Source organism: Leucoraja erinacea, chromosome 14 (genome assembly GCF_028641065.1).
Source record: "Leucoraja erinacea ecotype New England chromosome 14, Leri_hhj_1, whole genome shotgun sequence".
Lineage (NCBI taxonomy): Eukaryota > Metazoa > Chordata > Chondrichthyes > Rajiformes > Rajidae > Leucoraja > Leucoraja erinaceus.
Window position 1 is genome coordinate 18,027,397 of NC_073390.1, and position 14,453 is coordinate 18,041,849.

The following is a 14,453-nucleotide window of genomic DNA, read 5'->3' on the forward strand; positions in this document are numbered from 1 at the left end:
ATTCAATAGTGGGGTTAGTACAGATAGATGATTTAATTTCAAGGATACTTTTATTTGTTTCCAAATTCTTATTGTATTGTGAATACTTATATATTATACTATTCAATTTTATCGGTGAGAGCAAGATCGTTCTTATATCGTGCGGATAGCACTCCTCTTTCTCCATTCTTATCCACTCCAACTGCTGAGTGGAACTATCCAACCAGTACATTATGTTCTTAATATGCACTGCCCAGTAGGTAATGATAAACCCCCAACTTCTTTAGGTTTACACAAATGCTTTCGTTGAATTCTGTGTGCTCTGTAATCCCATATAAAATTAGTGATAGTAGTAGAATCTAGTTTTTTGAAAATGTATTTTGGAATATATATTGGGATCGCTTGAAACAAATATATTAATTGTGGTAAGAAAGTCATTTTGATAGCGTTAATTCTACCTATCAATGAGAGCGGGAGCGTTTTCCAAAATGTAATCATATCATTCATTTTATTTAATAGTGGCATAAAATTGGCACTAAATAATGATTTGTGTCTTCTCGTAATTTGAATACCCAGATACTTGAATTTTTCTGTTGCAATTTTGAAGGGGAATTTTAGTAAGTGTCTCGAATCCTGTGGTTTTAAAGATAATATTTTGCTTTTATTCCAATTTATTCTATATCCTGAAAAAGAGCCGAATTCCTCGATTGGTGTTAATAAGGTGGGTATACTCGTTTGTGTATTAGTAATATATAAAAGGATATCATCAGCGTATAATGAAATTTTATTCTTTGAGTGTTATATCCGTGAATATTCGGATGATTTCTAATCCTTTCGGCCAGCGGTTCTATCATAAGGGCAAATAGCAATGGTGATAAGGCACAACCTTGCCTATTACCCCTTGATAAGTAAAAGTTTGGAGATAGCATAGTGTTAGTTAATATTCTTGCCGTATGTCTATCGTAAAGTAGTTTAACCTATCTAATAAAATTCTCTCCCGTATTAAATTTTTGGAGTACCTTGTATAAATACTTCCATTCTACCTGATCAAATGCCTTCTCTGCATCCAGTGTAACAACTGAAATATCTTCATTGTCCTCATTGTGAGATGGACCTTACACTTAATTTGTGCAAAGCAAATGTTTTATTCTATCTACCCCGGTTGTATATTGCCACCTTCTGACAGTAAAGCTGCAGAGGGAGACCTTCCGTGCCTCATATTTCAGGAGTCATCACTCAACAAGGCAGACAACAGTGATGAAATGCAACATTGTCTTCATCTTGTCAGCCCAGCCTAATGGGCCTGTTCCACTTACGCAACTTTTTATGCGACTACAGGAGACCATGAGGTCGCCACAATGTCACCACATGTTCGTTGGAGGTTGCCGGGCTGCCGCCTGCATAGTGGTGAGTAGTAACAAGTCGCGGCTTCATTCTGGTCGCTGCTAATTTTTCAACATGCTGAAAAATTAGTGGCGACCACAATTTTGAAACCATGGAGAGTAGCGAGAATTCTTGTGACCTAGTTACAGTGATATTGCGTTGCCAGGAAGTCGAAGGTTGTCATAGGTTTTCGACGGTGCTGACCGGGGAATTTTATTGGCTCATTGGGAAAAAAAAATTAAACAGTAGTTTTCTGAAACCAAGGATATCTGACCGGTAATGTTAATATCCACCAAACTTCACAGCCGTGTATCTCTGGCTTCTTAAAAGTTGTCTCCCCTCCTTCTCCCCACTCCGTCTCCCCCTTCTGCCCCCTTCTCCCCCCTCTCCTCTCCTAAAGGACTTAAGTGACCCTTCCTGTACAATGTGCTTCCACCGTCTTAATTACAGCTTCTAATTCATCGTGGTGTGTGTGTGTGTGTGTATCACATTGGCTTTGCACCATGTGAATTTCACTTAGACAGTGCTCCCACCGCATGCCCTGTCGCCTGCCTGCATGACTGGCTGGTGAAGGTTGTGATGTGTGTATGTATTCCACTCTGGCAGTCGCTGTTCCAGTCGCCGGTTTTTCAGCGACCTGCTACGACTTGACAGTTGCCGACAGTCGCCTGAAAAATCGCCTAAGTGGGACAAGCCCAGAAGGTTGATGTTTCAAGATCCCCAAACCTGGAACAGGATATATAGCTTATTGTGAAGCAGTCAACCGTACCATCCTGTATGTAGTGTCCTGACCTACCTACAACAACTCAGTGTACTGGAAACATACCACCAATGCTGCAGTCACAGAATCCTCCAAATCCACTGAAGGAAAAGTGAACCCACATCACTATTCGAAAGATACAGTACAGAAACTGATCTTTAGCCCACTGTGACTGCACCAACCATTAACCACATGTTTACACTTCTTTTAAAGTAATTTCTTTTTTTAACGCAATCTCATTCCCAACCACATTTCCTCAAACCCAGATTCTACCATTCAACTACAGACTATGAATAGTTTCCAGTGGCCAATAAATCTACCAACCTGCATGTCTTTGAGATGCGGGAAGAAACCGGAGCATAGACAAGAAACCCATGTGGTCACAGGGAGAATATTTTGTAAACTCCACACAGGAGTCTTGATTGAACCTGGATCTCTGGTACTGTGAGGCAGCAATTGTACTAACTGCTCCTTCATCTTCCTCCCCCAGGCCAACATTTCCAGCATTGTGGTACTAATTACTTACAGTTGGATTCTTAAGTAGGGCCTGCCTTCAGTGTACACATCAGTACGAGTCTGAAACAAATTTTCCATTTAGAGTTCTGTTCTGAGAAGAAACTAAGTAGATATAAGATTCAATGATCTCTAAACTAAACGTGCTCAAAGCCTTTTTGAAGGAATGCTCATTAACCCCTGGAAATCTTTGACCCATGACTACCCAAAGTTGGAAAGGAGTACATGAGATGGTGTTGAGAACCTTTAGTGCATGCATTGGTGGCACACAGAAGTTCAGTGTGAATGGCAGGTTGTAAATCACAGCCCTAGCCTACCCCATCAGATACCTTCTCACTGTTTCGCCAAACACGCGCACTGCCAATGTCTAATCAATCTCACATTTGCTAACTATTTTAACTGCTCTACCCATTCCCAAACTGACTTTTCTATCCTGGGCCTCCTCCATTGCCAGAGTGAGGCCACAAGCAAACTGAAGGAGCAGTACTTCAAATTCCATGGGTAGCTTACAACCCAAAGGTATGAGCATCAAATTCTAAACTTTTAGGTAACTACAAACACCTCTCTCTCACTTCTCCCCCCACACCACCCCCACTCTCTCCACTGTGTCCATCTGGGCTTGCACATATTTCTCCCCTTCCTCTACATACATACATACATACCTTCCTCTCGCTTCATAATTCACAATTATTCAATCCTTTTGTCTCACACCTTCTGTTTTTTTTATCTCTGACCCTTGTCCAACCGTCTGCATATCAAAAATCCCTCTCACCTCTATCCACCTATAACCTGCCAGGCTTTGTCCCGCCTCTCCTCTCTCTCCCCCCTCCCCCTCACACACAATCCCAAAGAAGGGTCCTGACCCAAAATGTCACCTATCTACCTTCTCCAGATATGCTGCATGACTAGATGACACTGTTTTTTTTTGCCATACAGCTGAGGCTATGCAATAAAGAGGGACATTGGCATCAGTAATGGGCTGTAAGCAAGTTTACAATTTTATAACTGTATTTATGAATGTTCACAATTTGATTCTTTGAGGATATGTTTCTTTGATTTCTGAAGCTATTTTTCACTATAATAGATGACAGGCCATTCTGTGCCCATTTTGGATCTTATACAGCTTGTTTTAATGTATGAAGTTTTGCTTACAAATTTGCCTAACAGAGTTTTCTTCCAGAAATGCATACATTTTGCAATTTGAAGATTGTCTGTAAATAATTGTTTAGGACCAGAGAATTTTCTGAGCTGTACTTAATTTTCAGTATGGCATTAAGCCTTGATGCAGCAAACCCAAAGAATTTGATGTATTTTGCAACAAGAATACTCTATGCTCTTACCAGTTCAGGTGATTTCCTTAGATTCCAACAGGGAAGGCTGGTTAACAGCGGAACCAATGGAGGATGCTAGAATGACTGACAGCATCTTTAGGAAATTAAAATATTGCAGAGAATTTTTCAATTTAATGTTGATTATTGCTGTTAGTTTTATGATCATTATAGTCACAAACTAAGTGAAGCATGTTGAAATGAAAATACTTCATCCAAAAATGGCTATTTTTGACACATTGCTCCAAGTAAATGTTGAAATGGTCAGAAATCCACTCGCCCCAAATGGACTGAGACCACAAACATCATTGTGAAGATTATATTGTATAGCGTAACTGGCATCTAGAATATTATGTTAGCAATATGTCTTCTTATAGAATTATCAAGACTGCCTAATTGTCTGATGGCTAAATCCTGGTATCTACTGGGACATGTCAATAATGATACTGAATTCATCCATTATTAGCCTGTCAGGATTTATCTTGTTAACTCCGACAGGAGTTTATTTACATGACAAGACGGTGGCAGGTTTTAGACAGCTGTTTTGTTTAATTGCATCTTATCAAATTGCAGAATACACAGTGCAAACATCAGTGTGTTGTTCAGTTATTTAACAGCTGCTACCAGTTTTGATAGAATATCCATACTTTTTATTTGTCACCTTTTCTGTAGTGTCTTCCCAATCTCTGAATTATGCTCCAGCCTCCACTCCCTCTTCCCTTCCATAACTGAGACAGTAAATGATCAATTTTCAACCCAGTAAATTACATAACGTTATTGACAAGGGAGCCACAAGAATTGGGGTTTCTTGCTGGTATTTAAGTTTACAAAGTGAAGCTATGTCAATTCAATTTTATTCTGTTTGAAATGCATTTTACTGGAATTAGGAATTTAATAAACTAGATTTTTCTCTTCGTGGGTCGGTGAGTTGGATGTTCTCAGCACATCAAATAGAAATGTAAATCCTGGCCAAAACATAGCAGGAGTAGCACAAAGTTTAGTAAAGGATTCTTGCATTGCTAGGCCATTTTGGTCAAGTCTGTGTTTCTGCAGATACAAGACAAGATGCTGAATGGTGCCAGTAAGTCTAGGTCCCAGATCAATGTTGCAGATAAGAAATGTATGAGTATCTCTTCAATTGATAGAATTAATGAAATTTCTGCAGAGGACTTCCAAAGAAGTGCAAAATGCATGAAGTTGATTGGATTATTGCAACAGCATTGTAAATATTGTAAATAATGTTGCTGGACAGTTACCCTGCTGTTTGTTGATTGGCCAAAATGTTAAGCCCTGGCAGGATTGTTTGAGTTCCAGGGTAAATGTTGCATTATTCAAGTTAAGTTAGCTTCTTCCAGAAGCTTCTCCTGAAACAATGTATGGGAGATTCTGTTATTGGTTTGGGGAACTGTCAATAATGTATTGCTGTAATTAATATGTATGATTGGATTGTAAAGAGATCACCTCTATCTAGTTCGGCCCCTCAAGGTTCGTGAACCTATAAAAGGTGTCTCCATCTTAGATCGGTGTCGATCTTCTGGAAGTGCTCTTGGGACTGCATGACATTTTGGAGTGTTTCTGCTTGCACGAGGCTGAAGGGCTTGGCCAGGCAGAGACAAGGATCGAACCTGTGGTGGTTTAGGTATCGTATAGGGGAATTTGTTGTTCAATCCAAAAATAAAGATTAGATGTTCCAAAACTACTCAGTGGTTTTTGACTGAACTAGACTGGGGGGGAGGTAAGCTTGAGATGAGAGTATTTACTCTCGTTATTGGCCGAGTCTGTGTTTCTGCAGATACAAGACAAGATGCCGGCCTACATTATTGATGTAATTTTCCTGTGATAAGAAAGATAATAATTAGATTTAAATGAATAGTTAGAAAGTTGTAGTCCTTTATATTCCTACTGAGCTATGTCAGTTAATCGACTGCCAAAACTGTAACTTATTATGGTAATCTCTGATTATTAATAAACAATAGACATTTTTTTAAACTGTCTGCAACTTCAAAAAAGTAAAAGAGTCATCTAAAACAATAAAAATACTCATAAAGCTTTTTAAAAACACTAAATTAAAAAAATAACTGTATGTTAACTAATACTTTAGTCCAGAGAAATCTCAAGGAATCTCAGCTATGATTTGCGGACTAACTTTAACTTGAGGTACTCTCGCCTGGGCTACTTAAAGTGGTGCAAACCTAAGCCTGGGACTGTTGATCTACTGAACATAACCCACAAGGATCTGTGAATAATATTTCCTTCATAATCACCTGGAGAATGGAGATCCCTGAATAAGTGGTTTTGTGAGAGGACTACAAGAGGGTGGGCTACTGATGGGAGAGGCCTGACAGTGGAGCCTCAGAGAATAGATCACAATAATGCAGAGACAGGGAAATGCTTGGTAAGGATGATATCATGTTATATAAGAAAGTGAATCTTGGAGTAGGGTTCAGCCCTTTTTCTTGCACCAAAGGAGATTTCCAAGTCGGATCTGAATCAATGTTCTTTGGGCCTCATTTGAATGGTACAAATGACCTCAAATAAGTGTTCTATGCCATTTGATCAGTTTAAAACCCCAGCACATCCATGTTAATGTGTCATGCACGTAAAGCTACTGGCAAAAATTTTGTAATTTTATTCTGGAAATCGTTCACCATTCCTAAATATATGGACATGCTTTCCTTGATATGTTATAGTTTTTATCTGCTTTTGAAATTAGTGGCAATATTTTCTTTATACTGCATCTAACCCAATGAAGAATGTTCTCCACCACGCTAGAGATTTACTGTAACTTTATGTTTCCACACTACTCAACAGCTTCAAATTCCTTGGCATCACTGATGTGGTGATTAAGGAAGTGCATCAGTGTATTTATTTCCAAGGCAGCTGAGAAGATTTGACATGTTCATGAAGATTCTCTCAAACTTCTACAAATAGCTATCAATGCATAGGAAGGAACTGCAGATGCTGGTTTACACAAAATGCTGGAGTAACTGCTGGAGGGACAGACAGCATCTCTGAAGCAAAGAAATAGGTGATGTTTCGGGTTGAGACCCTTCTTCGGACTGAGAGTTAGGGGAGAGGGATACCAGAGATATAATAGGGTAAGGTGTGAAAATGGCTGATCAAAGCAGATGATGGTCAAGGAAATGTACATTGTTAGCTGAGGGAATGTGACAACAAGGCATACGATCAGTACAATATCTCTAAAATGAGTCAGGAGGACAGTGATACTAGTTGGAGAACTAATGGTGGGGGAGGGTTGGATAAAGAGGGAAAGCAAGGGTTACGTGAAGTTAGAGAAATCAATATTCATGCCGTTGTGTTGTATACTGCCCACAGCTCCGCTTTTGCCCCCCTCCTCCCAATCGCAACAGAGTCTCCCTAATCCTCACCTTTCACCTCATCAGCCGTCACATACAGCACATAATCCACCAACATTTTCGCCACCACCAACGGTGCATGGAACGAACTACCAGAGGAGGTAGTTGAGGTAGGGACTATACCAACATTTAAGGAACAGTTGGACAGGTACATGGATAGGACAGGATTGGAGTGATATGTACCAAATGTGGGCAGTTGGGATTTGTGTAGTTGGGGCATGTTGGCAGGTGTGGGCAAGTTGAGCCAAAGGGCCTGTTTCCACTCTGTATTACTCTATGACTTTATGACTATAATAATAATAATAATAATACATTTTATTTATGGGCGCCTTTCAAGAGTCTCAAGGACACCTTACAAAAATTTAGCAGGTAGAGGAAAAACATGTAAGGGGAATGAAATAAATAGTAGAGACATGACTAGTACACAAAGTAAAGACAGAATACAATTCAAAACACAATATGAGGCAATTAATGCACAGATGAAAAGGGAGGGGGACGTGGGGCTAAGGATAGGCAGAGGTGAAGAGATGGGTCTTGAGGCGGGACTGGAAGATGGTGAGGGACACGGAATTGCGGATCAGTTGGGGGAAGGAGTTCCAGAGCCTGGGAGCTGCCCTGGAGAACGCTCTGTCTCCAAAACTGCGGAGGTTGGACATGTGGATGGAGAGGAGACCGGCTGATGTGGATCTGAGGACCGTGAGGGTTGGCAGGGGGAGAGGAGGTCAGTGAGATATGGGGGGGCCAGATGATGGAGGGCTTTGTAGGTGAGGATCAGGACTTTGTAGGTGATCCGGTGGGAGATGGGAAGCCAGTGAAGTTGTTTGAGGACTGGAGTGATGTGATGCCAGGATTTAGTGTGGGTGATGAGTCGGGCGGCTGTGTTCTAGACCAGTTGGAGTCGGTTGATGTAGGTGGAGCTGATGCCAAGGAGAAGTGAGTTGCAATAGTCCAGTCGGGAGGAGATGAAGGCATGGATGAGTCTTTCAGCAGCGGGGGGTGTGAGAGAGGGTCTGAGTTTGGCAATGTTGCGGAGATGAAAGAAGGCGGTTTTAATGACATGGCGAATGTGAGGCTCAAGGGAGAGGGTGTAATCAAAGATCACACCAAGGTTGCGGGCCTTGGGAGATGGGGAGACAGTGGTGCCGTCGATGGTGAGAGTGGGGTTATTGATTTTGCTGAGTGTGGCTTTGGAGCCTATGAGGAGGAATTCTGTCTTATCGCTGTTGGATTTGAGGAAGTTATGTTGCATCTAGGTTTTTATAGCTGACAAACAGGAGTTGATATGGGAGAGGGGGGGGGGGGTTGTGGGGGGATTTGGTGCCGAGGTAGATCTGGGTGTCATCGGCGTAACAGTGGAAGTCCAGGTTGAAGTGGCGGAGTATCTGACCAAGGGGGAGGATGGAGATGATGAAGAGGAGGGGGCCGAGTACGTTGCCTTGGGGAATGCCTTGAGTGACTGTGGCTGTAGCAGAGGTGTGGTTGTGGAGAGAGATGAAGTGGGATCTGTTGGAAAGGTAGGAACGGAGCCAGCTGAGTGCAGAGCCTTCAATGCCGAGGTTTTTGAGTCTGGTGAGCAGGATGTTATGGTTCACTGTATCGAAGGCTGCGCTCAGGTCGAGGAGGATGAGGATGTTGAGGGAACCAGTATCAGCAGAGGTGAGGAGGTCGTTGAGGACTCTATGGCAGATAAAGGCCAATGTCCGTAAGCTTTCTTATCTGGCCCATTCTTTGGAAAGTAAACTAAAATGTTACACATCTGACCAGATATCATCACAAAGTAATACATAAAAAATTTATTGTAAGAGGTTGATCTTATTAATTGCTATGTTCCTACCTACATAACTATAATATTAAGATATGAACATTCTAGCTTTTTAAAATTCACAGTGTGTAAAATGCTTCTGTGTGATGTCACACACGTGACCAGTCATATTTGACCTCTGATCCTAAAGAAACATTGCCAACATCTATCTATATACTATCAAGTCTTGTCCTGTCTGTCTGTCTGTCTGTCTGTCTGTCTGTCTGTCTGTCTGTCTGTCTGTCTGTCTGTCTGTCTGTCTGTCTGTCTGTCTGTCTGTCTGTCTGTCTGTCTGTCTGTCTGTCTGTTCAAGGAACTAGCCAAAACGATACACAATAGCACAAACATTTTTCTAGAATCTTACTCAGCTTTTTCCCATGGTCGTTAGTATCAAGTTTCTTCTCATTTGTTGTTATATTTCACGTTATTGATATTTAAAGTTTTAAAAAAGCCAACTTTGAAAATAATAACTGCCTATGAGTGGGAGACTTTTCTAGCAGCTTCCAGTGATGATACCACAATGGCATCTCACAGTCGTCCAATCACAATGGGGTCTCATTTACACAAGCATCCGTGAAGATTCCGAAACCAAAAATGACATCACAATGTGGGCTCTTCTGCCAATACAGAAGCTATGAGAGTTGATGGTGGGGGATGGGAGGAGAAGAAATGTTATTTAAACATTCTCTTTAATGGGGGAATGAGAAAGGGGAGAGGTAAGGGAGGGAGTGACTGAGGGTAGGGAAAAAGAGAGAGAGCGAAAGGTGACAGAGAGACAATGGGATCCACAGCTACAAGGGGAGTAAGGAGAGAGTGAGACTTTTGGCCCCCCCACCCCCTCACGTGGAAAGGATTGACTGGCTCAAGGGAGCGATGACGCCGACCCAAAAGTCGAGTCCATTCATTGGCTCTGGGAAGTGCTGACTGCCTCCCCCCCCCCCCATGTGGGAAGGATTGATTGCGTTGGGGGAACAGGTTGCATTGGGGGAATAGGTGAATGGTGGAATATTACATTGGGGAAACGGAGCCCAATGGGCCAGGTGGGTAGGGAGGGGAGAGGGGTTATGGGAGGGAGTGACTGAGGGTAGTGAGTGACTGAGGGTACGAGAAAGGAGAGGGAGGGAGAGGTGAAGGAGGGAGTGGAGGAGGTGAGGGGAGAGGAGGGAGGGTGAAGAGGAGGAGGAGGGAGTGTTGGGGGATGAGGGGAAATGAGCCGCGCCTGCACAGTTAGGGGCTATGGGTGAGTGGTTGAATATTGGGTTGGCCGAACGGGTTACGTTGGGAAAATGGCTGATGGAGGTGTTAGGCTCAGGGGGATGCCTCCCGTGTGACATCGCATGACCCCCCCCCCCGCGCATTGGGGGATGGGGCCCAACGGGTCCCACTTGGTCTAGTATACTTATAAAAGTCTTGTTTTGTTTCTATGTGTGTGTGTGTGAGTGTGTGTTTGTATGTATGATTGTATTTTTGCCAAAACGGTACACAATAGTGCAATAGAATTTGCAGAATCTTACATCTTTTTACCATTGTCGATGTAATAAGTTTCCTTCAGATTTGATGTTATATTTCACATGTGTCTGAAGAAGAAACAGGGAAAAGTCATGAATTACTTCTTTGTTTTGTACTACTTCAATAAAGACTAGTTAATCAAGAGGCAATGACTGGCGGATCTGTTTTTTACTATCTGCTTTCTGTGAGTACGGCGATTGCATAAGCTATGTCTCCACCACATCCCTGATAAGTAATGGCTATTGAAGTTGGACTTTGAGGAGGTATAGAAACTGCCATTATTAAGTAAAAAACTGGTTCAACAGTGGAATTGAAGAAGAAAGCTGAATCTCTGCAAGTGACATTAGAGCTTGAATCCTGCAACAAAGAATGCGCCAGTCGCAGGCTAATCTATTAAATGAGTCTTTAGAAGAAAAGAAGATTGAAGACTTCATTGACTGGGCACCGTGAGTAGATCGGGTGCTTGTGGTATTTGAAAGCCATGAGAAGTTGAAGTTAAAAGCCTGCAGATATAAGAATGAATTCAGTATTGAAAACAGCCAGGAGGCTTATTTATGCTAACTTGAAGATAGCTACTAGAGCTGAGTATACGACCTTGAAAATAATTTTGTTATGAACTTCTACAATATATGGTGTGCTCAGCCAGCGATTGTTTACCATAGATACTGGCAAAGAAGTCCTTCATAACCTTGAAAATAATGATGTGTTTTCAAGAAAGACCAGTTCTGTTTTGAATTCCTGTGAGTGTTTAAAGAACACTGTGATAAGGATACATTCATATTGGATTTTCCTGCAGGTGAGTATGTAGAATCGCCACAGGAGGGTGAAGTGGAGCCAGAATCGAGAAGATGTAGTCAAGACCTGTCAAACTCAGTGAACAGGCCCAAGTGCATTCCTGGAAAAGTGCCAGATGGAAAGAAAAAAGTTATGGAAGCGGGTTAACAACTTCATCAAAGACCAGAAGGAACTCATGTAATTTGATGAGAATGCGGAGGAAGTAGAATCAAATCTGGTTCAATTAACCAACCTCCGTATCGAGGTTGGACAAAACCATGGCTTAATACAGGGTATACCACTGTCTAGGGAGGAACGTGAAAGGCAAAATCAGTGGTTTCAAGAGTAAATTAAAATTTTCGACGATTTCATAGATCAAGTGATGTGGGTATCTGAAACTGTACCACAAAGAACGCGCTCTACAGTGGGAAGAGTTATTCAACAAAGTGTTGAAATTGAGGAAGAAGTTACACCCGGAGATAGTATCTCAAACGTCTCGTCACGAAGATCAAGACATAAATCTGGTTCATTAGCCAGTGCCTCTTCAAGGGTCTCTGCTCGTATGGGAGCTGAAGCAGAAGTGGCTGCTCTATCGCAACAAGCAGCCACCTTGGAGAAAATATATGAGATTGAGGAACAAGAAGAACAGTTGAATAGGCAAGAAGAATAGCTGAAAAGAGAGGCTGAGGAACGAAGAAGGCAGTTGAAGAGAGAGGCTCAGGAACAAAAAGAACAACTGACTAGGCAAGAAGAACAGTTGAAGAGAGTGGCTGAGGAACGAAGAAGGCAGTTAAGTAGAGAGAAGGAACAGCTGAAACTAGGCACAAAGTTGACAGTTGCCAAGGCAAAGGAGATGCTGAAAGTCAAGGTTCAAGATGTGGTTCGAGAGTATCTCAGAAGAAGAGTTCCTTCATAGAAAAAGGAGCGGCTAAGCTAGAAATAGCAGCTAAATCAAATCCACAGCCATAGGAAGACTGGTCTCGCCATTCAAAACTAGCACTGAGTAAGTGGATGGTTGACAAAACTTCATCTCAGCAACAGGGTGCTAGACCGAAGCAAACAACTTATGTGCCATCTGTTGAGGCTCGTGATAAGACCTTTCGCAACTCTGTACTCTTCTCAGAGGCCTAATGTACAGGCTTGAATGAGCCAAGATTGGCAGAGGCCTGCATACCATCATTTGTACCCAATGAGGGATTTCAACGTGAAATCTGTAACTTGGTGAGGAATCAAAATAAAATTACTGAGCTTGTGGCTCAACAAAATCTCTCTTTTACTTTACCTCCAAGAGAAATTCCTAAATGTAACGATGATCCTTTGCAGTATGAAACTTTCATAATAGCATTTGTAGAAAGAGTGGATATGAAAACTACTAATGAAAGAGATCGCTTAAATTTTCTGGAGCAATACACAAGCGGATAATCAAAGCTGCTTGCTGAAAGTTGCCGGCATTTGCCTGCAGATGAGGGCTGTCAAATGACAAGAGAATTACTTAAAGAACATTTTGGTAATGAACAGAAAATTGCTAATGCATACATGAAGAAGGCCTTTGCTTGGTCAGTTATCAAGGCAGAAGATGTAAAGACATTGCATGAGTTTGTGATATTTCTTAGAGATTGTTGTAACTCGATGAAAAATCTGAACCTCATGGAAGGAATTAATGCTGTTAGTAATATGAAGATTATCAATCTAAAACTGCCCTATAGACTTAGAGAAAGATGGAGAGATAGAGCAGGTCAGATACAGGAAGACCAGAATATAGGAGCCATGTTTCCTGACCTGGTGAATTTCATGGAGAAAGAAGTACGGTTAATGCCAGATCCATGCCATGGGAGTATCCAAGATCCTAAACTAATTGCAACTGTCAAAGTTTCTACTTTTACTAAAACAAAAGGAAGATTAGAACCTAAGGAAAGCAGTTTTGCTACCGCTGTAATACTTGTAGAAAAGACAGGTGGAATGAAAGGAGATGCATCTACTATTAAGCCACAAGGGTTTTAGTGTGTCGTGTGATAAAGTTGGTCACAGTTGGTTGAAAATTCAAGAAGAAGGAATATAAAGAAAAGATGGATATCTTAAAGGAGAAGGGAATCTGTTTTGGATGCTTGAAGAAAGGACACATGAATCAACACAGTCTTTTGATTACTAAATTCTTTATTGTTGATGAAAAACAATAAGGTATACATCCAAACGTTTTCCGACTCGTACACTATAATCTTCATCGAACTCCAGCTCATTGCATTAAAAGTCAGAAAACTCCTCATGTCTCCGTTACACTTCGCATGGTCAAAGGGTGAACCTTCCCCATGCTGGTCCAAAGCTAAACAAAAAACTAAGCTTCTGCACACGAAACTTAGCTCCAAACACGCCCTAAAATACGTCATAAATCCCACCCACAATAAAACGGGCAGTCTAAAATTTAAAGACGCATGCCACAATTAATGACACACAAAACAAGCCAAATGGCCACTACAGAGAGTTTGTCAGCATTCAAGGGGACGGATCATTTGCTGTGAGAACATTACTCGGGTGGGTTACCTATGGCTCCTTCAGAAGGAAAATCAAAAGCAGGAATAAGAATAACTAAGGTACACAAAAAAGCTGGAGAAACTCAGCGGGTGCAGCAGCATCTATGGAGCGAAGGAAATAGGCAACGTTTCGGGCCGAAACCCTTCTTCAGACTCTGAAGAAGGGTTTCTGCCCGAAACGTTGCCTATTTCCTTCGCTTCATAGATGCTGCTGCACCCGCTGAGTTTCTCTAGCTTTTTTGTGTACCTTCGATTCTCCAGCATCTGCAGTTCCTTCTTAAACAATAAGAATAACTATCTTGCTGCTGCTGTCAATCGAATATCTACCATAAAATTAAAGGAGCTATTGATCAAGCAATACAGTCACGACTTCAATGAAAAAACCAGCATGGAATTAAAAAAAAAGTCCAGAGAGGAGATAAAGTTCTTGGATTACCAATTTCCTCATTGGTGTTCTCATTAGATTCAGACAAGAACCAGTTGCTTTGATGGCTGATATTA